The sequence below is a fragment of the Schistocerca cancellata genome, chromosome 5 (genome assembly GCF_023864275.1).
Source record: "Schistocerca cancellata isolate TAMUIC-IGC-003103 chromosome 5, iqSchCanc2.1, whole genome shotgun sequence".
NCBI classification, from domain to species: domain Eukaryota; kingdom Metazoa; phylum Arthropoda; class Insecta; order Orthoptera; family Acrididae; genus Schistocerca; species Schistocerca cancellata.
The window spans coordinates 8,071,318-8,093,545 of NC_064630.1; positions in this window are offsets into that span (position 1 = coordinate 8,071,318).

The following is a 22,228-nucleotide window of genomic DNA, read 5'->3' on the forward strand; positions in this document are numbered from 1 at the left end:
GTTAACACCCGAGAAAAGTTCAGCTGAAATTTTTATAAAGGACCTGACTGCGTTCAGCAAGGATACATTAAATACAACTAGTCGTGTACTTTTTGTTGCTGTTAGAGGTGGTCTATCTAACAGCGACACTGAAGTACGTAAGTACTGTGAAACAGTATGAGTGGAAGTTATGCTAGGTAACCGGAATAAATTAAAAACTGATTCCTTTTACCGACCTCCCGACTCAGATGAAGCAGTTGCTGAACTGTTCAAAGAAGACTTGTGTTACATTTCAAATAGGTACGCCACGTGGTGACTTGTACCTGTCATCGATATGTTGGCGAAATTACATGTTTTGAAATCGGCGGTATCCGTAAAACATCATCCGTAATCGTAACAAGTGTTTTCTTTGAAAATTATTATGAAGAATTAGTACAGGAGACCACTCGAAATTTAATGGTTGTGAAAACGTACTTCAGCTCTTCACAACAAATAACATCCAGCTAATAAGCATCACTGTGACGAATGCAGGGAATAGTGATCACAACGTCACTAGTAAGCCTGAATGACGCAACACACAAACTCACGGAAAATAAATGCAAAACATATCTATTTTCATAAAGCAAATTAAAGTTCTGTGGAATCCTTCCTAAGAGACAGCCTCCATTCCTTCCAAAATAATTACGGAAATGTAGGCCAGATGTGGCTTAAATTCAAAGAAACAATGTGGCCAACAATTGACCGATTTGTATCACATAAATAAACGAATATCAGCAATGATACTCCCCCCACGATGATACACAAAGCAGGTCATAACGCTGTTGCAGGAGCAACGAAAAAAGCATTCCAAATCAAAAAGAAAGAAAACTCCCCAAGATATTCCTTGCTTCACAGAAGCTCGATATTTAGCTCAAACTTCAATCAAACTATGGCTCGAAATCTGGCGGCAAATCCATAGACATGCAGGTCGTATGTACGTACATCAACGGCAAGACACAATCAGTACTTTCACTGAGCAAAAGGGAGGGTAAATTTACCGATGACCGTGCCCCTAAAGTGGAGTTACTAATTCCTTCACGAAAGAAGACGAAATAAGCTTTCCATGACTGCAATCAACAACGGATGGCAACGTGAGTGGCTTAGAAGTCCATATCCTAAGTGCAGCGAAGAAGTTTAAATCAAATGGTGCAAATGTCTCTGAGCACTATGGGACTTAACTGCTGAGGTCATCAGTTCCCTAGAACTTACAACTACTTAAACCTAACTAACCTAACGACATCACACACATCCATGCCTGACGCAGGATTCGAACCTGCGACCGTAGCGTTCGCGCGGTTCCAGACTGTAGCGCCTAGAACCGCTCGGCCACTCTGGCCGGCGAAGTTTAAATCAGTAAAGGGAAGCCCTCCGGTCCAGTCTGTATACCGGTTAGATTCCTTTCAGAGTTTGCTGATTATTCGCTCCGTACTCAACAATCATATACAACCGCTCGCTCGACGAAAGATCCCTACCTTAAGTGTGGAAAGTTGCGCAGGTCACACCAGCACTCAAGAAACGAAGCAGGAAATGATCCGATGAATCACAAACCCGTGACACTGATGTCTGTAGGATTTAGGACGTATACTGTGTTCAAATGTTATAAATTACCTCCTGCAAAGCGATCTGTTGACACGAATCCGCACGGATACAGAAATTGTCGTTCTTGTGAAACACTACCAGTTCTTTATTCTCACGAAGTAATGAGTACTATTGGCAAGGGATCTCAAATTGATTCCATATTTATAGATTTCCAAAAGACTTTAGCCACCTTTCCACACTAGCGGCTTATAATGAGATTGCATGGTAAAACACAGAAATCTGCACGCTGTCAATTCAACTAAATACCTACGAATTACAATTACGAAGACCTTAAACTGGAGCGGTCGCATAGACAGTGCTGTGGGGAAGGCAAAATGGACCGCGATTTATTGGGAGAACTCCAGAAGATGCAATGGGTCTGCTAAAAGAGTGCCTACTCTACACTACGCTTATCCTCCCTCTGCTAGAGAAATGCTGCGTAGTATTTGATACTTTCCTCGCGGAAGACATTTAAAAGTTTCAAATAAAGCGCTTCATTTTGTACTATCGCGAAGGAGGGGAGAGAATGTCACGGATATGATACTTAAGTTGGGGAAGCTATAATTAACAAAAAAGATGTTTCTCGTTGCGGAGGGATCTTTTCACGATATTTCAGTCTCCAACGTTCTTCTTCTAATGCGAAAATATTTTTTTGGCATCCACCGACCTTGCGAGAAATGCTCATTGTAATAAAATAACAAGAATCAGAGCTCGCAGGTAAAGACTGAAGTGTTCATTTCCTCCGAGCGCTGTTAAGAGAGTGGAAAAGGTAGAGACATAACTGGAAATTGTTTGAAGAACATTGTGAAATGCACCTAACGGTAAACTGCTGAGTATTCATGTAGCTGTAGATGTAGATGTAGATGTAATTGTAGATGTAAAGAAAAAGCACTTGTTTCCCGTGAACATGAGGTAACTCATGCCTCGTCATACTACACTACTGACCAAAATTTCACAATTTCACTACTGAGGCTCAATGACGCAACACCCAAACGCACGGAAAATAAATGCAAAACATATCTATTATAAAAAAGCAAATAAAAGTTCTGTGGAATACTTCCTGAGAGAGAGCCTCAATTCCTTCCAAAATAATTACGGAAATGTAGGCCAGATGTGGCTTAAATTCAAAGAAACAATGTGGCCAACAATTGAGAGATTTGTATCACATGAATAAACGAATATCAGAAACGATACTCCCCCACGATGATACGCAAATCAGGTCAAACACAGTTGCAGGCTCAACGAAAAAATCATTCCAAATCAAAAAGAACGAAAAATCCCCAAGATATTCCTTGTTTCGCAGAAGCTCCATATTTAGCGCAAACTTCAGTCAAACTACGGTTCGAAATGTGGACGAAAATCCAAAGAGAGACTTGTCGTATGTACGTACATCAGCGGTAACACACAATCAATACTTCCACTGAGCAATAGCGAAGGTAAATATACCGATCATTCATCCCCATTACGATCGGAGGAAGGTAATGGGAAACCACCTCCGCTAGGACCTTGCCTAATACGGCGGTGCAGGTCTCCCGGATCGTCGTCCCCTATGTTCCTCGGAGTATGGGACCTCATCATCATCATCATCATCATCGACATTGCCACTAAAGTGGAGTTACTAATTGTAGTTTTCCGAAATTCCTTCACGAAAGAAGACGACATAAGCTTTCCATGACTGGAATCAAGAACGGATAGTGTGGTGTCACCGCCAGACACCACACTTGCTAGGTGGTAGCCTTTAAATCGGCCGCGGTCCGTTAGTATACGTCGGACCCGCGTGTCGCCACTATCAGTGATTGCAGACCGAGCGCCGCCACACGGCAGGTCTAGAGAGACGTCCTAGCACTCGCCCAGTTGTACATCCGACTTTGCTAGCGATGGTTCACTGACAAATTACGCTCTCATTTGCCGAGACGATAGTTAGCATAGCCTTCAGCTACGTCATTTGCTACGACCTAGCAAGGCGCCATTATCATTTGCTATTTATCTTGTGATGCATGTACCGTCAGACCGATGTTCACCAATTATGGATTAAAGTTAAGTATTCCAGAAGCTCCGTACGTTTTTACTAGACTCAACTCCTTTAACTGTTCCAGACCTCACGCCAGCCTGCGTGAGCTTAAACGCGTGCCTTTCGGCTTTCTCCTAGTGGCTTGGCTGTCTTGCCAAGTCACAACAGATGGCAAAGTGAGTGGCTTAGAAGTCCATATTCTCGGTGTAGCGAAGAAGTTTGAATCACTTAGTAAAGGAAAGCCCTCCGGTCCAGTCTGTATACCGGTTAGATTATTTTCAGAGTTTGCTGATAATTCGCTCCGTACTTAACAACCATATACAACCGCTCGCTCGACGAAAGATCCGTACCTTAAATGTGGAAAGTTGCGCACGTCACACAAACACTCAAGAAACGAAGCAGGAGTGATCCGATGAATCATAGACCCGTGGCAGTGATGTCTGTAGGGTTTAGGACATACACTGAGTTCAAATGTTATAAATTACCTCCAGCAAAGCGATTTGTTGAAACGAGTCAGCACGGATACAGTCCGCCCCCTGCTGAGTGGTCAGCACGACAGACTGTCAATCCTAAGGGCCCGGGTTCGATTCTCGGCTGGGCTGGAGATTTTCTCCGCTCAGTGACTGGGTGTTGTGTTGTCCTAATCATCATCATTTCATTCCCATCGTCGCGCAAGTCGCCGAAGTGGCGTCAAATCGAAAGCCTTGCACCAGGCGAACTGTCTACGCTGCGGGAGGTCCTAGTCACACGGCATTAATTAATTAGCACGGATACAGAAATTGTCGTTCTTGTGAAACACTACCAGCTCTTTATTCTCACCAAGTCATGAGTACTATCGGCAGGCGATCTCAAATTGATTCCATATTTCTAGATTTCCAAAAGACCTTAGCCATCTTTCCACACTAGCGGCTTATAATGAGTTTGCATGATAAAACACAGAAATCTGCACGCTGTCAATTCAACTAAATGCCTATGAATTACAATTACTAAGAACTTAAACTGGAATGGTCGCATAGAGAATGCTGTGGGGAAGGCAAAATGGACCGCGACTCGTTGGGAGAACCCTCAGAAGATGAAACGGGTCTACTAAGCAGAGTGCCTACCCTACATTACGCTTATCCACCCTCTGCTAGAGTAATCCTGTGCAGTATTTGATACTTTCCTGACGGAAGACATTTAAAAGTTTCAAACAAAGCGCTTCATTTTGTATTATTGCGAAGGAGGGGAAAGAGTGTCGCGGATATGATATTCAAGTTGGAGTAACTATCATTAACAAAAAAGATGTTTCTCGTTGCGGAGGGATCTTTTCACGATATTTCAATCTACAACGATCTTCTTCTAATGCGAAAATATTTTTTTGGTATTCGCCGAACTTGGGAGAAATGATCATTGTAATAAAATAACAAGAATCAGAGCTCGCACGAAAATATTTGTTTATTTCCTCCGAGCGCTGTTAAGAGAGTGGAAAGGGTAGAGAAATAGTGTGGAAGTTGTTTGATGAACATTGTGAAACGCACTTAACAGTGAACTGCTGAGTATTCATGTAGATGCAGATGTAGATGGAACTGTAGATTTATAGAAAAAGCAGTTGTTTCCCGTGAACATGAGTTAACTGATGCTTCATCAAATTACACTACTGGCCATTAAAATTGCTACACGAAGAACAAATGCAGATGGTAAGCGGATATTCATTGGACAAATATATTATACTACACTCCTGGAAATTGAAATAAGAACACCGTGAATTCACTGTCCCAGGAAGGGGAAACTTTATTGACACATTCCTGGGGTCAGATACATCACATGATCACACTGACAGAACCACAGGCACATAGACACAGGCAACAGAGCATGCACAATGTCGGCACTAGTACAGTGTATATCCACCTTTCGCAGCAATGCAGGCTGCTATTCTCCCATGGAGACGATCGTAGAGATGCTGGATGTAGTCCTGTGGAACGGCTTGCCATGCCATTTCCACCTGGCGCCTCAGTTGGACCAGCGTTCGTGCTGGACGTACAGACCGCGTGAGACGACGCTTCATCCAGTCCCAAACATGCTCAATGGGGGACAGATCCGGAGATCTTGCTGGCCAGGGTAGTTGACTTACACCTTCTAGAGCACGTTGGGTGGCACGGGATACATGCGGACGTGCATTGTCCTGTTGGAACAGCAAGTTCCCTTGCCGGTCTAGGAATGGTAGAACGATGGGTTCGTTGACGGTTTGGATGTACAGTGCACTATTCAGTGTCCCCTCGACGATCACCAGTGGTGTACGGCCAGTGTAGGAGATCGCTCCCCACACCATGATGCCGGGTGTTGGCCCTGTGTGCCTCGGTCGTATGCAGTCCTGATTGTGGCGCTCACCTGCACGGCGCCAAACACGCATACGACCATCATTGGCACCAAGGCAGAAGCGACTCTCATCGCTGAAGACGACACGTCTCCATTCGTCCCTCCATTCACGCCTGTCGCGACACCACTGGAGGCGGGCTGCACGATGTTGGGGCGTGAGCGGAAGACGGCCTAACGGTGTGCGGGACCGTAGCCCAGCTTCATGGAGACGGTTGCGAATGGTCCTCGCCGATACCCCAGGAGCAACAGTGTCCCTAATTTGCTGGAAAGTGGCGATGCGGTCCCCTACGGCACTGCGTAGGATCCTACGGTCTTGGCGTGCATCCGTGCGTCGCTGCGGTCCGGTCCCAGGTCGACGGGCACGTGCACCTTCCACCGACCACTGGCGACAACATCGATGTACTGTGGAGACCTCACGCTCCACGTGTTGAGCAATTCGGCGGTACGTCCACCCGGCCTCCCGCATGCCCACTATACGCCCTCGCTCAAAGTCCGTCAACTGCACATACGGTTCACGTCCACGCTGTCGCGGCATGCTACCAGTGTTAAAGACTGCGATGGAGCTCCGTATGCCACGGCAAACTGGCTGACACTGACGGCGGCGGTGCACAAATGCTGCGCAGCTAGTGCCATTCGACGGCCAACACCGCGGTTCCTGGTGTGTCCGCTGTGCCGTGCGTGTGATCATTGCTTGTACAGCCCTCTCGCAGTGTCCGGAGCAAGTATGGTGGTTCTGACACACCGGTGTCAATGTGTTCTTTTTTCCATTTCCAGGAGTGTATAACTGACATGCGATTACATTTTTACGCAATTTAGGTGCATAGATCCTGAGAAATGAGTGCTACCTCTGGCATTGAGTCAAACAGAGCTTGGATGGCGTGTACAGGTACAGCTGCCCTTGCAACTTCAACACGATACCACAGTTCATCAAGAGTAGTGACTGGCGTATTGTGACGAGCCAGTTGCTCGGCCACCATCGACCAGACGTTTTCTATTGGTGAGAGATCTGGAGAATTTACTGACAGGGCAGCAGTCGAACATTTTCTGTATCCAGAGGCCCGTACAGGACCTGCAAAATGCGCCCGTACATTATCCAGATGAAATGTAGGGTTTCGCAGGGATCGAATGAAGGGTAGAGGCACAAGTCGTAACACATCTGAAATGTAACGTCCACTTTTCAGAGTGCCATCAATGCGAACAAGAGATGACCGAGACGTGTAACAAATGCCACCCCATACCATCACGCCGGGTGATACGCCAGTATGGCGATGACGAATACACGCTTCCAAGGTGCGTTCACCGCGATGTCGCCAAACACGGATGCCACCATCATGATGCTGTAAACAGAACCTGGGTTCATCCGTAAAAATGACGTTTTGCGATTCGTGCACCCAGGTTCGTCATTGAGTACACCATCGCAGGCGCTCGTGTTTGTGATGCAGCGTCAAGGGTAACAGTAGCCAAGGTCTCTGAGCTCATAGTCCATGCTGCTGCAAACGTCGTCGAACTGTTCATGCAGATGGTTGTTGTCTTGCAAACGTCCCCATCTGTTGACTCAGGGAACGAGACGTGGCTGCACGATCCGTTACAGTCATGCGGATAAGATGCCTGTCATCTCGACTGCTAGTGGTACGAGGCCGTTGGGATCCAACACGGCGTTCCGTATTACCCTCCTGAACCCACCGATTCCATATTCTGGCAACAGTCATTGGATCTCGACCAACGCGGGCAGCAATGTCGCGATACGATAAACCGCAATCGCGATAGGCTACAATCCGACCTTTATCAAAGTCGGAAACGTAATGGTACGCATTTCTCCTCCTTACACGAGGCGCCACAACAACGTTTCACCAGGCAACGCCTGTCAACTGCTGTTTGTGTATGAGAAATCGGTTGGAAACTTTCGCCATGTCAGCACGTTGTAGGTGTCGCCACCGGCGCCAACCTTGTATAAATGCTCTGAAAAGCTAATCATCTGCATATCACAGCATCTTCTTCCCATCGGTTAAATTTCGCGTCTGCAACACGTCATCTTCGTGGTTTAGCAATTTTAATGGCCAGTAGTGTAATATGGTAATTTTGAAGAGAGAGTCCAGACGTTGACTTATTTGGTAGGATAAACAGAAGAGACCGCTTTGTTGAATGACATAATATTCTGATACCTGCAGGAGCCTTATTATGCGAGCCAAGTTTCCAGGTATCTGTAACCGTCCAGAGCCGCGCAGGCGGTCGAAGCAAATGAAGTCGCCGAGACTTGAGGGTTATTAGCAGGCTGGTGAACGGAAGGCGTCACCTCGGCAACAGACTCTAGCTGGCCTGACGGCACAGTGGCGGCCTTTGTGCTGCGCCGTCGCCCGGAGAGTCAACTGACTGCCGCCAAAGGCAGCGCCGTCGGCGTGCTGACCTTTGCTGACACGGCCGGCTGGCGGCCGACTCCCTCTGTGCCGAAGGACCCCTTTCGACGCGCTCGCTCGTTGCTCGTGTTTCCGCTGGTCGTGTCCCACTGCTGTGAAATCTGGTAAGACTAATGGAGATCCTCAGTAACCAGAGGGTGTGCAGAAAGTAACTCGGTCCGTAACTGCACAGACGGCCGGTGCGGTGGGGGAAGGGACAGCAGTAGTGGGGGTAAGTGTTAGGTGAACGGCCACCGTGCTATAGGAGAGAAGAGACGCTGTTGGACTGCTAAAAACACCGCGCGACAGCGTATTTCGTCTTACTACTAATTCTAGGCTGCTCTAGAAAAATAAAGACCACATACATAAAGGAAGACGTACAGTCCAGTCACTGTGACGTCTCCTGGCAGAACACATATTATATGTGGTAAAAAAGGAGAAAAGTATCATTGAACTGGATGATTGTAATAGCGTGGACAATGAGTGTGTGAACTTTATGTAATAAAGAGAAACCATTATGTGTCATAAGATATATGTTGATGGTGTTAGGACAGGAACCAGCCACAAATTTACTTTCAGTTTGAAACGTCCCCTTAGACCAATTATACATGACTGTGCTTAAACTGACACACAATATTTTTTAGCGCAACGCAATCTGACTTTCAAAAATCCCTACAAAAGAATGGCCCTGACTAACATTAACCTATACCTTTCACAAATCACTTACCTCACAAAAATCTTGGTTACTCGAACTACTGCAATACAGCGAGCGCCACTAATGCCAGCTAAATAAAAGATTCAAACTACGGAAGGCAGTAACTACTGATAGGAATAGTTACCAAATGAAAGATTTTAATAGAGAACAAACTATGTATTTACGTCAATAGTGTTCAAAAGTCATAATGTATATAGCAGTTCATGATATCCAGTATTACAAATTTCAAAAGTCCGCCATCTCTCTCCTCACATCCACCACTGCTGGCGGCTCACCTCCAACTGCGCAACGCTACGCACTGTTCACATCTAGCTGCCCAACACTACAATGGCAGACAACAATGCAAACTAGCCACAGACTGCACACAGCACAGCCAGTGATTTTCATACAGAGAGCGCTACGTGGCGGCGGCGTTACCAATATAAGAACCTAAACAGCCTACATATAAGAACCTAAACAGCCTACTTACAAGTTCCTTTATTCAAAGGGTGCCGTTACCGGTTTCGAATCGTTGGGATTCATCCTCAGACGGTATACATGCATTCTTTATAACATGTGGTGTGTTTTTTTTTAAAGATTACTTGTCCTAAAATATAAATAAAACATAATTATAAACACGCCACACACAGATGGTTGCGTTACAGATTTTTCGTTGCATGTGACTTACGTGAAACGTCGGTTTGGAGTGTTTGTTTTCATAACATTCGTCCAACAGACGTAACTGCACTACCACTGCAGCATTTTCTAAGTGTCCTGCCAATAAAACGCAACCTTTGGTCAGCCTTACCCACACGATTTCTTTCTATGTGTTCTTTCCAATTTAAGTTGTTCGTTATTGTAGTACCTAGGTATTTAGTTCAATTTACAGCTTTTAGATTAGACTGATTTTGTCGTGTAACCGAAGTTTAACGAGTTCCTTTTAGCACTCATTTGGATGATCTCACACTTTTTGTTATTTAGGGTCAACTGCCGCTTTTCGCACCATTCAGATATTTTTTCTAAATCGTTTTGCAGTTTGTTTTGATCTTTTGATGACTTTATTAGTCGACAAATGACTTCGTCATCTGCAAACAACCGAAGACGGCTTCTCTGTTTGTCTCCCAAATCGTTTATATAGATAGGGAACAGCAAAGGGCCTATAACACTACCTTCGGGAAACTCTGTAATCACTTCTGTTTTACTCGATGACTTTGTCAGTTGCTACGAACTGTGACCTCTGACAGGAAATCGCAAATCCAGTCACATAACTAAGACGATATTCCATAAGCACGCAATTTCACTACGAGCCGCTTGTGTGGCATAGTGTCAAAAGCCTTCCAGAAACCCAGGAATCGATCTGAAATCTCTTGTTAATAGCACTCGGCACTCCATGTGAATAAAGAGCTAGTTGTGTCTCACAGGAACGATGTTTTCTAAACCCATGTGGACTGTGTGTTTCCTTCGAGGTAATTCGTAATGTTCAAACAGATTACGTGTTCTAAAATCCTGCTGCATATCGACGTTAACGATGTGGGCCTGTAATTTAGTGGACTACTCCTACTACCTTTCTTGAATATTGGTGTGACCTCTGCCACTTTCCAGTCTTTGGATACGGATCTTTCGTCGAGTGAACGGTTGTATATGATTGTTAAGTATAGAGTTAATGCATCAGCATACTCCGAAAGGAATCAAATTGGTATACAGTCTGGACCAGAAGACTTGCTTTTGTTAAATGATTTGAGTTGCTTCACTACTCCGAGGATATTTACTTCCACGTTACTCATGTTGGCAGCTGTTCTCGATTCGAATTCTGGAATATTTACTTCGTCTTCTTCTGTGAAGGCATTTCGGAAGGCTGTGTTTAGTAAATCTGCTTTGGCAACACTGTCTTTGATAGTATCGCCAATATTATCGCGCAGAGAAGGCATTGATTGTTTCTTGCCGCTAACATAGTTCACATACGACCAGAATCTCTTTGGATTTTCCGCCACGTTTCGAGACAAAGTTTTGTTGTGGAAACTGTTATAGGCGTCTCGCATCGAACTCAGTGCTAAATTTGGAGCTTCTGCAAAGGATCGCCAATCTTGGCGTTTTTGCGTCTGTTTAAATTTGGCATGTTTGTTTCGTTGTTTCTACAACGGTGTTATAACCCGTTTTGTGTGCCATGGAGGATTAGCTGCGTCGTTTGTTAGTTTATCTCGTATACTATCTCTATGAATCTAAGACACATCTGGTATACACTTATATTATTAATTTCAAATGAGTGGAGATTGTCTCTCAGGAAGGCGTCAAGTGAATTTTTATCTGCTTTTTTGAATAGGTATATTTTTTGCTTATTTTTCAAGGATTTGGGGACTACAGTATTCAGTCTCGCTACGACAGTCCTGTGTTTACTAATCCTTATATCGGTTTTAATGCTGGTTGTTAACTCAGGATTATTTTTTGCTAAGAGGTCAAGTGTTTTCACAATCGTTTACTATTCGCTTGGGCTCATGAACTAACTGCTTGAAATAATTTTCAGAGAATGCGTTTAGCACAATTTCAGACGATATTTTATGCGACCCTCCTGAATTAAACATGTATTTTCGCCAACATATCGAGGGTAAATTAAAGTCACCACCAACTATTATCGTATGAGTCGGATACGTGTTTGAAATCAAACTCAAGTTTTCTTTGAACGTTTCAGCAACTGTATTATCTGAACTGGTACGTCGGTAAAAGGATCCAATTATTATTTTATTCCGGTTTTCAACCATGACCTCTGCCCATACTAAGACACAGGAAGTATCTATTCAATTTCGTGACAGGTTAAACTACTTCTAACAGCAACAAACACGCCACCGCCAACCATGTTTAGCCTATCTTTTCGGAACACCGTTAGGTTCTTCGCAAAAATTTTGGTGCCTATAATGAATTGAGCACCAGTGCTTTCTATTAGCGCTTGGAGCTCTGGTACTTTTGTAACACAGCTGTTATACCAATGGTTCCTGTATCTATGTTCTTCCAGTGTTCAGCCTGTACCCTTTGTGACTGAAGCCTTTCTTGTGATTTCCCTAGGCCCTCTAACCTAAAAATCCGGCCAGTCCACGCCACACAGCCTCTGATACCCGTGTAGCCGCCTCCTGCGTGTAGTGGACACCTGACCTGTTCAGCGGACCCAACCACCCTTTGGCGCAAGTCGAGGAATCTGCAGGCTACACGGTCGCAGATCCGTCTGAGCCTCTGACCCAGACCCTCCACTCGGCTCTGTACCAGAGGTCCGCAATTGAACCTGTCGACTATGCTGAAAATGGTCAGCTCTGCTTTCATCTTGCAAGCAAGACTGGCAGTCTTTACCACTTCTGTTAGCCGCTCGAAACCAGAGAGAATCTCTTCTGTTCCTGATCGACACACATCATTGGTGCCGACGTGAGCAACCTCCTGCAGTTGGCAGCACCCTGTGCTCTTCATGGCATCCGGGAGGACCCTTTCACATCTGGAATGACTCCACCTGGTATGCACACGGAGTGCACATTGGTCCTCTTACCCTCCTTGTCAGCCAAGCCCCTAAGGGGTCCTATAATGCGCCTAACGTTGAAGCTCCCAACTACCAATAATCGCACCCTCTGCGATTGCCCAAATCTTTCAGGCTGAGTGGTTTCCTCTGAAACAGGACGGGCGACAGCATCCGGCTCAGCGACAGTGTCAGCCACAGACAGCACCTGGAAACTGTTTGTCAGACAAACCGGGAGGACCTTACGTGCGGCCGCCTGGGAAGTCTTTGGCCGCCTGCTTCGCCCCGGGGAGACCTCCCTCTCGACCACAGGTGAGGGGTCAGCCTCAGAGCGAGCAGTAACTGGGTTGCCCACCGGTGAGGACCGATCGGAGGACTCTGACGAGCTGGACGTCCGTTGGATCCCCACGGCCGGCCCACAACAGTGGTGCCCATCCACTGCAGCCTCAGGCTGTGTAACTGAAGCCATCACAGCCTGAAGCTGAGAGCGAAGTGTCACCAACTCGGCTCGCATCCGCACACAACAATCGCAGTCCCTGTCCATACTAAAGACCGCGGTAAACTGAACTTCGCAGATAAACGGACAATCGGCACGTGCTGCGCAACTCTACTGTAGACGCTGACTAAAACGCACGAACTGTGTCTAATAATACTCAGATATTCAACAATCTAACTACCGAAGCACTCAGGCGAAACTAAGTAATTTGCCGCTAATAAAGAACTTGTAATATGTCACAAAATCAGTTTACTTTCTGACGCAAACGAAAACGCGAGTACTGTGGCTATTAGATTTTAAATGTAGACACAGAAACTCTAGAAACTAAACTATTAAAGCACACAGATGATACTATAAAATTTGCTTCTGGTTACGAACTAGTAAGTGTCACAAAAGCTGGTTACTTATCTGTTGCTGCGTCTGTCGGGGTCGGCTATTGCTGCCTGACTAACGCCAACAAGCGGTCGCACTAGTTTTCAAAACAAACGACTCATCGGCAAACAGCTTAATTCCGCTGTCAATACCATCAACCAGATCATTTATGTAAATCGTAAAAAGCAGCGGACCAATTACGCTGCCCTGGGGCACACCTGAAGTTACCCTTGTTTCTGTCGAAGTTTCCCCATCAAGAACGACATACAGCTCTCTGTCTGTTAGAAAACTTTCTATCCAACCGCGTTTATTATCGGATAGACCGTAAGCGCACACTTTTTGGAGCAAGCGACAGTGCAGAACTGAGTCTCACGCCTTTCGAAAGACGAGGAATATGCCATCAACCTGGGAGCCCGTATCTAGAGCCTGCTGTATATCATGCACAAAGAGGGCCAGCTGTGTCTCGCATGACCGTTGTTTCCTAAAACCGTGCTGGTTTCTGCAGATGAGCTTCTCAGAGGCTAGAAAGATCATTATGTCTGAACACAAAATGTTCCATGATTCTACAACAAATCGATGTCAGTGAAATTTGCCGGTAATTATGTGCATCCGATTTTCTGCCCTTTTTTGGCTGCTAAGACCTGGGCCTTCTTCCATTTCCATGGAACTTTCCACTGTTACAATACTCTCAGATAGATGATTGATAATAATGGTGCTATATCTGTAGAATAGACGACATAAAATCTTAGGGGATACCGTCTGGGCCAGATGCCCTTCTTGGCGTCTAAGAATTGTAACTGTTTTACAATCCCAGATACACTAAACAACATGTCAGCCATCCTTGCGTTTGTTCGATAATGGAATGGTGGAATGGTGCTGCAGTCCTCTACCGTTAGTTAGTACAGTTAGCAGAAATGAAGTAATAAACTGAAGCGTCGTGCATGTTCCAGCTTTTTTTTCATATATCTCAGTGTTTGTGACGTCCTATTTCATGAATATGTCGTACAAAACATAATTTTTCTGGTACATTCAGTGGTATGTCTGAACACGGTCTGCAAATTTTTTCGCGAATACAATTAGTAGTAGGGAAGTAATAAATGGAAACGTTATCTTTCACGTGCCAGTTTTGCTGCATCAGTAGTGCAAGTGTTGTAAATGTTAAACTTTTTCCATTTCGTCATTAAATGGGATTTGTCAAGGGGAAAAACTTTTATAAAGGTTAGGGATTCTATGTAAAGTTTGTTGCACTTCAGTAGGTACCCTCACTTTCAAATACAGGATGCGTGAAGTATGGATATAGGAGATTAGCGCACTGTGCTGCTTTTCCACCTCCATACTCACTCCTGTGATCGGTACGTAGTTCTCACCACCACAACATTTCTTTTCGAACAGCTCGTAAGGTGTACCAAGTGTGGCTGAAATCGGCTCTGTGCTTTAGGAGGAGATGTGGAACTGTATGTACGTACACACAATGGTGAGCCAAAACTTTATGAAAGCCTGATTAATAGCTTGTTTTTCCGTCTCGGAAGGAAACAAATCACTGATCCTGCGTATCAGGAATCCGACAATTCGTTGGTAGGTTTGTGGCGGTACGTGGAGTTATATGTCTACGCAGGTCATGCAATTCCTGTAAATCGCGGTCCGCTGATTTGCGTACGCGGTGATGGCGCCTGATAGCGACTCATTTGGGTTGGATTTACATCAGACGAATTTCATCGCCGAGATATCAACGTGAGTTCACCATAATTCTCTCCAAACCTCTGTAGCACGATTCTGGGTCAGAGACAAGGACAATACATGACATCGCAGTCGGCGAGGACGTCAAACACGAAGGGATGCAGGTGGTTCGAAGCTGCCAGCGTATCTTCGATTACTTCCATAGACCCCATGCAATCGCAAGAGAAAGTCTCCCATAGCATAATACAGCTCGCGTAAGCCCGTGGCGCACTGCACGTTACGAGCCCCCGTTCTCCTCGATGACTGCGTTTTGAGGAGACGACTATCGACCTAGTGAAGCAAGACTGTGATTCACGAGAAGAGCCGACACATTCCCTTCGATCTGCGGTCGATACTCGGTAATGCTCCGGCGCTCATTGCAATCGTAACTGACGATATCATTGGATCAAGATGTGAATACGCAGGGGTGGTCTGCTGCAGAGCTCAATGTTCAACAATGTACGACGGACGGCGTGCTCCGAAACGTACGTGCACCAGCGTTGTGCTCAATAGGTGGTGAACCTCACGTTTTCTGAAGAATCGGGGATGTCCAACAATTAAAACCTAATGCCGGTTCCCAGTGTCCTTCTACCTCTTTCCGTAGACGCTCACGTCGGTAGAGGGACAACATTCGACCAGCCTCGCCGTTTTAGAGATACTCGTTCACAGGCTCCGCGTAATAACAATCCGATCTTTGTCAGAGTCGCTTATGTCAGTGTATTGATTCCAGTTTGCAGCCCATACTTTCGCTACATAGGTACAAAGAAGGTAGTTGCGAAGAAACCATGGGTAACAGAAGAAATACTTCAGTTGATTGATGAATGGAGGAAGTACAAACATGTTCCGGGAAAATCAGGAATACAGAAATACAGGTCGCTGACGAATGAAATAAACAGGAAGTGCAGGGAAGCCAAGACGAAATGGCTGCAGGAAAATTGTGAAGACATCGACAAAGATACGATTGTCGGAAGGACAGATTCAGCGTACAGGAAAGTCAAAACAAACTTTGGTGACATCAAAAGCAACGGTGGTAACATTAAGAGTGCAACGGGAATTCCACTGTTAAATGCAGAGGAAAGAGCAGATAGGTGGAAAGAATACATTGAAAGCCTCTATGAGGGTGAAGATTTGTCTGATGTGATAGAAGAAGAAACAGGAGTCGATTTAGAAGAGATAGGGGATGCAGTATTACAATCGGAATTTAAAAGAGCTTTGGAGGACTTACGGTCAAATAAGGCAGAAGGGATAGATAACATTCCATCAGAATTTCTAAAATCATTGGGAGAAGTGGCAACAAAACGACTATTCACGTTGGTGTTCAGAATATATGAGTCTGGCGATATACCATCTGACTTTCGGAAAAGCATCATCCACACAATTCCGAAGACGGCAAGAGCTGACAAGTGCGAGAATTATCACACAATCAGCTTAACAGCTCATGCATCGAAGCTGCTTACAAGAATAATATACAGAAGAATGGAAAAGAAAATTGAGAATGCGCTAGGTGACGATCAGTTTGGCTTTAGGTAAAGTAAACGGACGAGAAAGGCAATTCTGACTTTACGGCTAATAAAGGAAGCAAGGCTAAAGAAAAATCAAGACTCTTTCATAGGATTTGTCGACCTGGAAAAAGCGTTCGACAATATAAAATGGTGCAAGCTGTTCGAGATTCTGAAAAAAGTAGGAGTAACCTATAGGGAGAGACGGGTCATGTACAATATGTACAACAACCAAGAGGGAATAATGAGAGTGGTCGATCAAGAACGAAGTGCTCGTATTAAGAAGGGTGTAAGACAAGGCTGTAGCCTTTCGCCCCTACTCTTCAATCTGTACATCGAGGAAGCAATGATGGGAATAAAAGAAAGTTTCAGGAGTGGAATTAAAATACAAGGTGAAAGAATATCAATGATTCGATTCGCTGATGACATTGCTATCCTGAGTGAAAGTGAAGAAGAATTAAATGATCTACTGAACGGAATGAAAAGTCTAATGAGTACACAGTATGGTTTCAGAGTAAATCGGAGAAAGACGAAGGTAATGAGAAGTAGTAGATATGAGAACAGCGAGAAACTTAACATCAGGATTGATGGTCACGAAGTCAATGAAGTTAAGTAATTCTGCTACCTAGGCAGTAAAATAACCAATGACGGACGGAGCAAGGAGGACATCAAAAGCAGACTCGCTATGGCAAAAATGGCATTTCTGGCCAAGAGAAGTCTACTAATATCAAATACTGGCCTTAGTAGTGAAAAATGGACTGTGGAAAAACCGAAAAAGAAGAGAATCGAAGCATTTGGGATGTGGTGCTATCGACGAATGTTGAAAATTAGGTGGACTGATAAGGTAAGGAATGAGGAGGTTCTACGCAGAATTGGGGGGGGGGGGGGGGAAAGAATATGTGGAAGACACTGATAAGGAGAAGGGACAGGATGATAGGACATCTGCTAAGACATGAGGGAATGACTTCCATTGTACTAGAGGGAGCTGTAGAGGGCAAAAACTGTAGAGGAAGGCAGAGATTGGAATACGTCAAGCAAATAATTGAGGGCGTAAGTTGCAAGTGCCAAAGAGGTTAGCACAGGAAAGGAATTCGTGGCGGGGCGCATCAAACCAGTCAGTAGACTGATGACCAAAAAAAAACCTTCGCTACAGTGATCCCCCGTCCGTGTTTGCTCCTTGCATACTGTCCTTACCGCGTCACTTGGCCGCAACCCAACCAGGCAGCATCCTAAGTCGCGGTGCACAGTGGTCATAATACTTTGGCTCGTACGTGCATATACACTCCTGGAAATGGAAATAAGAACACCGTGAATTCATTGTCCCAGGAAGGGGAAACTTTATTGACACATACCTGGGGTCAGATACATCACATGATCACACTGACAGAACCACAGGCACATAGACACAGGCAACAGAGCATGCACAATGTCGGCACTAGTACAGTGTATATCCACCTTTCGCAGCAGTGCAGGCTGCTATTCTCCCATGGAGACAATCGTAGAGATGCTGGATGTAGTCCTGTGGAACGGCTTGCCATGCCATTTCCACCTGGCGCCTCAGTTGGACCAGCGTTCGTGCTGGACGTGCAGACCGCGTGAGACGACGCTTCATCCAGTCCCAAACATGCTCAATGGGGGACAGATCCGGAGATCTTGCTGGCCAGGGTAGTTGACTTACACCTTCTAGAGCACGTTGGGTGGCACGGGATACATGCGGACGTGCATTGTCCTGTTGGAACAGCAAGTTCCCTTGCCGGTTTAGGAATGGTAGAACGATGGGATCGATGACGGTTTGGATGTACCGTGCACTATTCAGTGTCCCCTCGACGATCACCAGTGGTGTACGGCCAGTGTAGGAGATCGCTCCCACACCATGATGCCGGGTGTTGGCCCTGTGTGCCTCGGTCGTATGCAGTCCTGATTGTGGCGCTCACCTGCACGTGCGCCAAACACGCATACGACCATCATTGGCACCAAGGCAGAAGCGACTCTCATCACCGAAGACGACACGTCTCCATTCGTCCCTCCATTCACGCCTGTCGCGACACCACTGGAGGCGGGCTGCACGATGTTGGGGCGTGAGCGGAAGACGGCCTAACGGTGTGCGGGACCGTAGCCCAGCTTCATGGAGACGGTTGCGAATGGTCCTCGCCGATACCCCAGGAGCAACAGTGTCCCTAATTTGCTGGGAAGTGGCGGTGCGGTCCCCTACGGCACTGCGTAGGATCCTACGGTCTTGGCGTGCATCCGTGCGTCGCTGCGGTCCGGTCCCAGGTCGACGGGCACGTGCACCTTCCGCCGACCACTGGCGACAACATCGATGTACTGTGGAGACCTCACGCCCCACGTGTTGAGCAATTCGGCGGTACGTCCACCCGGCCTCCCGCATGCCCACTATACGCCCTCGCTCAAAGTCCGTCAACTGCACATACGGTTCACGTCCACGCTGTCGCGGCATGCTACCAGTGTTAAAGACTGCGATGGAGCTCCGTATGCCACGGCAAACTGGCTGACACTGACGGCGGCGGTGCACAAATGCTGCGCAGCTAGCGCCATTCGACGGCCAACACAGCGGTTCCTGGTGTGTCCGCTGTGCTGTGCGTGTGATCATTGCTTGTACAGCCCTCTCGCAGTGACCGGAGCAAGTATGGTGGGTCTGACACACCGGTGTCAATGTGTTCTTTTTTCCATTTCCAGGAGTGTATGTACATCCATATTTATAATGCGAGTATCAGGGACGTTCAATAAGCAAAGCGAAACATATTTTTCTGGAAATGATTGGTCTTATTCAGGATTCCAGAACACTATATCATTACACACTCTTTGGGCTACATATCTCTGTTTTTCAACATAATCTGCGTTCAGTGCAACGTCGGAGCTAACCTCTTGCTGCATCAGTAACGTCCCCATCGTCCAAGTACTGCTTCCCGGAGAATTCATCCTTCATTGGGCCAATATGGCGTCGGAAAGTGCGAGATATGGGATGTACGGTGGATGAAAAGAACAGTCCACTGAAGTTTTGTGAGCTCCTGTGGGGTGAGCAGACTTACGCGAGGCCTCGTGGTGACATGGAGGAGGAGAAGTTCGTTCGCATTTTTGCGGCGACATACACACTGAAGCCGTTTCTTAATTTTTCTGAGGGTACCACAATAAACTTTTGAGTTGACCGTTGCATGACGGAGGACATCAAACAGAATAACCCCTTTAGCGTCCCAGAAAACAGGCACCATCACTTTACTGGCTGAGTGTGCGGCTGGTCAATTTTTCTTTGGCGGAGAGGTGGTGTAGCCCCACTCCATGGACTGCCATATTTTTTTCCAGTTAGAAGTGACGAACTCATATATATATGTGTCTGTGGCGATGTTCAACAAAATTGCCGCGATCAACATCGTAACGAGCAAACAGTTCCGTACAGAAGGTGCTTCGTTACACTTCGCGTTGTTTTGTTAGATGATAAAGAACCCAGCGGGCAGACACCTTTGAGTTCCTCAACTGGTGGACGAGTGTGTGAGCACTACCAACGGTGACGTCCAGTTGTACAGCGAGGTTTTTTGACTGCGATCCGTCAGTCACCTCGAGTGAGACTGTCCACACGTTCCAACACTGCAGGAGTGACAGCTTTGAACGGCCGGCTGGCACGCGGGAGGTCTGACACGTTTGGACGACCTTGTTTCTAGGATGACAGACGCCTCGCCGAACGAGTCGGATCTTAATGAGACTATAGGGCCTGAAGCGGGAATATTCCAGGATGTCTGAACAAATTTCTCATATTTTCAACTGAAATTGGGCAAGAAAAGTAGTGTTGTGTTAGTTATTGAACGTCCCTCGTATGGGATTTAGCTTCAACTTCCAGCTACCTCTCTACATAGCTGCCACTCCGACTTAGATATTTGTCGTAGCGTGGAGCAAACGTTCCAATATCCTCGTCATAGAAGGGAGCCACCTGTGACTTCTACCAATTGCCTACGCTGGTCTGCAGCTCATTGACGTCGCCTAAATGCTGTCCTCGAAGATAACGGCTACTGTTAACGAAGAGATGAAAATCGGACGGAGCCAAATCCAAGCTGTAAGATGGGTGGTCAAACGTTTCCCATCGAAAACCGCGAATGAGTTTCTTCGTTGAACCCTGTTGTGTACGATCGAGAATTGTATGAATTCGGACATTTACGAAAGAACAGACACCACGAATTACTGCCCACCACCTTCATTGCAAATGCTCAATTATTTCCAACCTCCTGCAGACATATCGAAGTAGCGAGCATGGAGAAAATGGACAGGGCCTACGGATAGGTGGCCCTATATGGGTACGGGTCGTCCGAGATGCGTGACGAGACAGTCCGTGCAATTACAACAGGTGGCGCAATTGCCTAGTAAGTAGGAGATCGTGTGTTCGAGTCTCAGTCCGGTAGACAATTTCGCTCGTCGCTGTTGATCCCGCATGAAGTCTCCCTTCATCATAATTCGTTTCCTTTCATTTTCTTCGTTTTCCCATCCACCGTTAACCAAGAATTGTCTTGAAGGACAAAACTTAGGGGAGTAACTTTACGTGGGCTGCATGAAATCAGGTGAAACCCTGAATAGGACTTCGCAGTTGGCGAGAGATATTCTTTTCTAGCCGCCCTTACGTGCTCACTGTTACGACGCGTGTTTTTTTAAGTAAGTACCGTTTTGAAATTTAAAAAAGACGTGCTAAGATATCTCAATAATTTTATTTTTACATGAAAGGCTGTACCTTAATCTACGCACTGACGCCATTACAGTCTGATTCTTCCTTGTTTACGTTGTGTACTGAGTGTCTAAGATGCCTCCGACAATCCTGAGTATCACCGACTGTGAAGTACGGGCGTTTACAAGATTTATTTGTGCTAAAGGTCTAAAAGCGATCGATATTCATCGTGAGATCTGTGCCGTTTACGGAGAAAACATTATTGGGTGATGGAATGGTGAGAAAGTGGGTGATAGCATTTACAGGTGGCCACACAAATGTGCATGATGAACAACGGAGTGGGCGTCGTTCGGTCGTTAATGAAAGTTTGGTGCAGGTAGTGGACAATAAGGTGAGAGAAAGCTTTACGATTTCCTCATTGCGGGAAGACTTTCCTGATGTTTCTCGTAGTGTTTTGTATGGCATTGTGACCGAGCACTTGAATTACCGAAAATTGTGCGCACGTTGGGTGTGCACAAAACCAAACGTTTAGACAGTGCATTGACTTTCCTTGAGAGGTACCACACCGACGGTGATGATTTCATAAGCCAAGTTGTTTACGGGCGATGAAACATCGGTGGCCTACGTCACATCGGAATCAAAGCAACAGTCCATGGAAATTGAGCAAGGGCACCGTTTTACTGAATGACAATGCCCGTCCGCATGTGGCGAATCAGACCAAAGATCTCATCACATCTTTTCGATGGGAAACTCTAGTTCATCCTCCGTACAGCCCCGATCTTGCGGCCAGTGACTACCATCTGTTCCAGCATTTGAAGAAACACCTGGGCGGTCAGCGTCTTCAAGACGATGTCAAAACAGTGGTGACGTAGTGGTTGAAACGTCAGGGGGCAGACTTCTATGAGGAAGGTATTCAGAAACTGGTACAACGTTATGA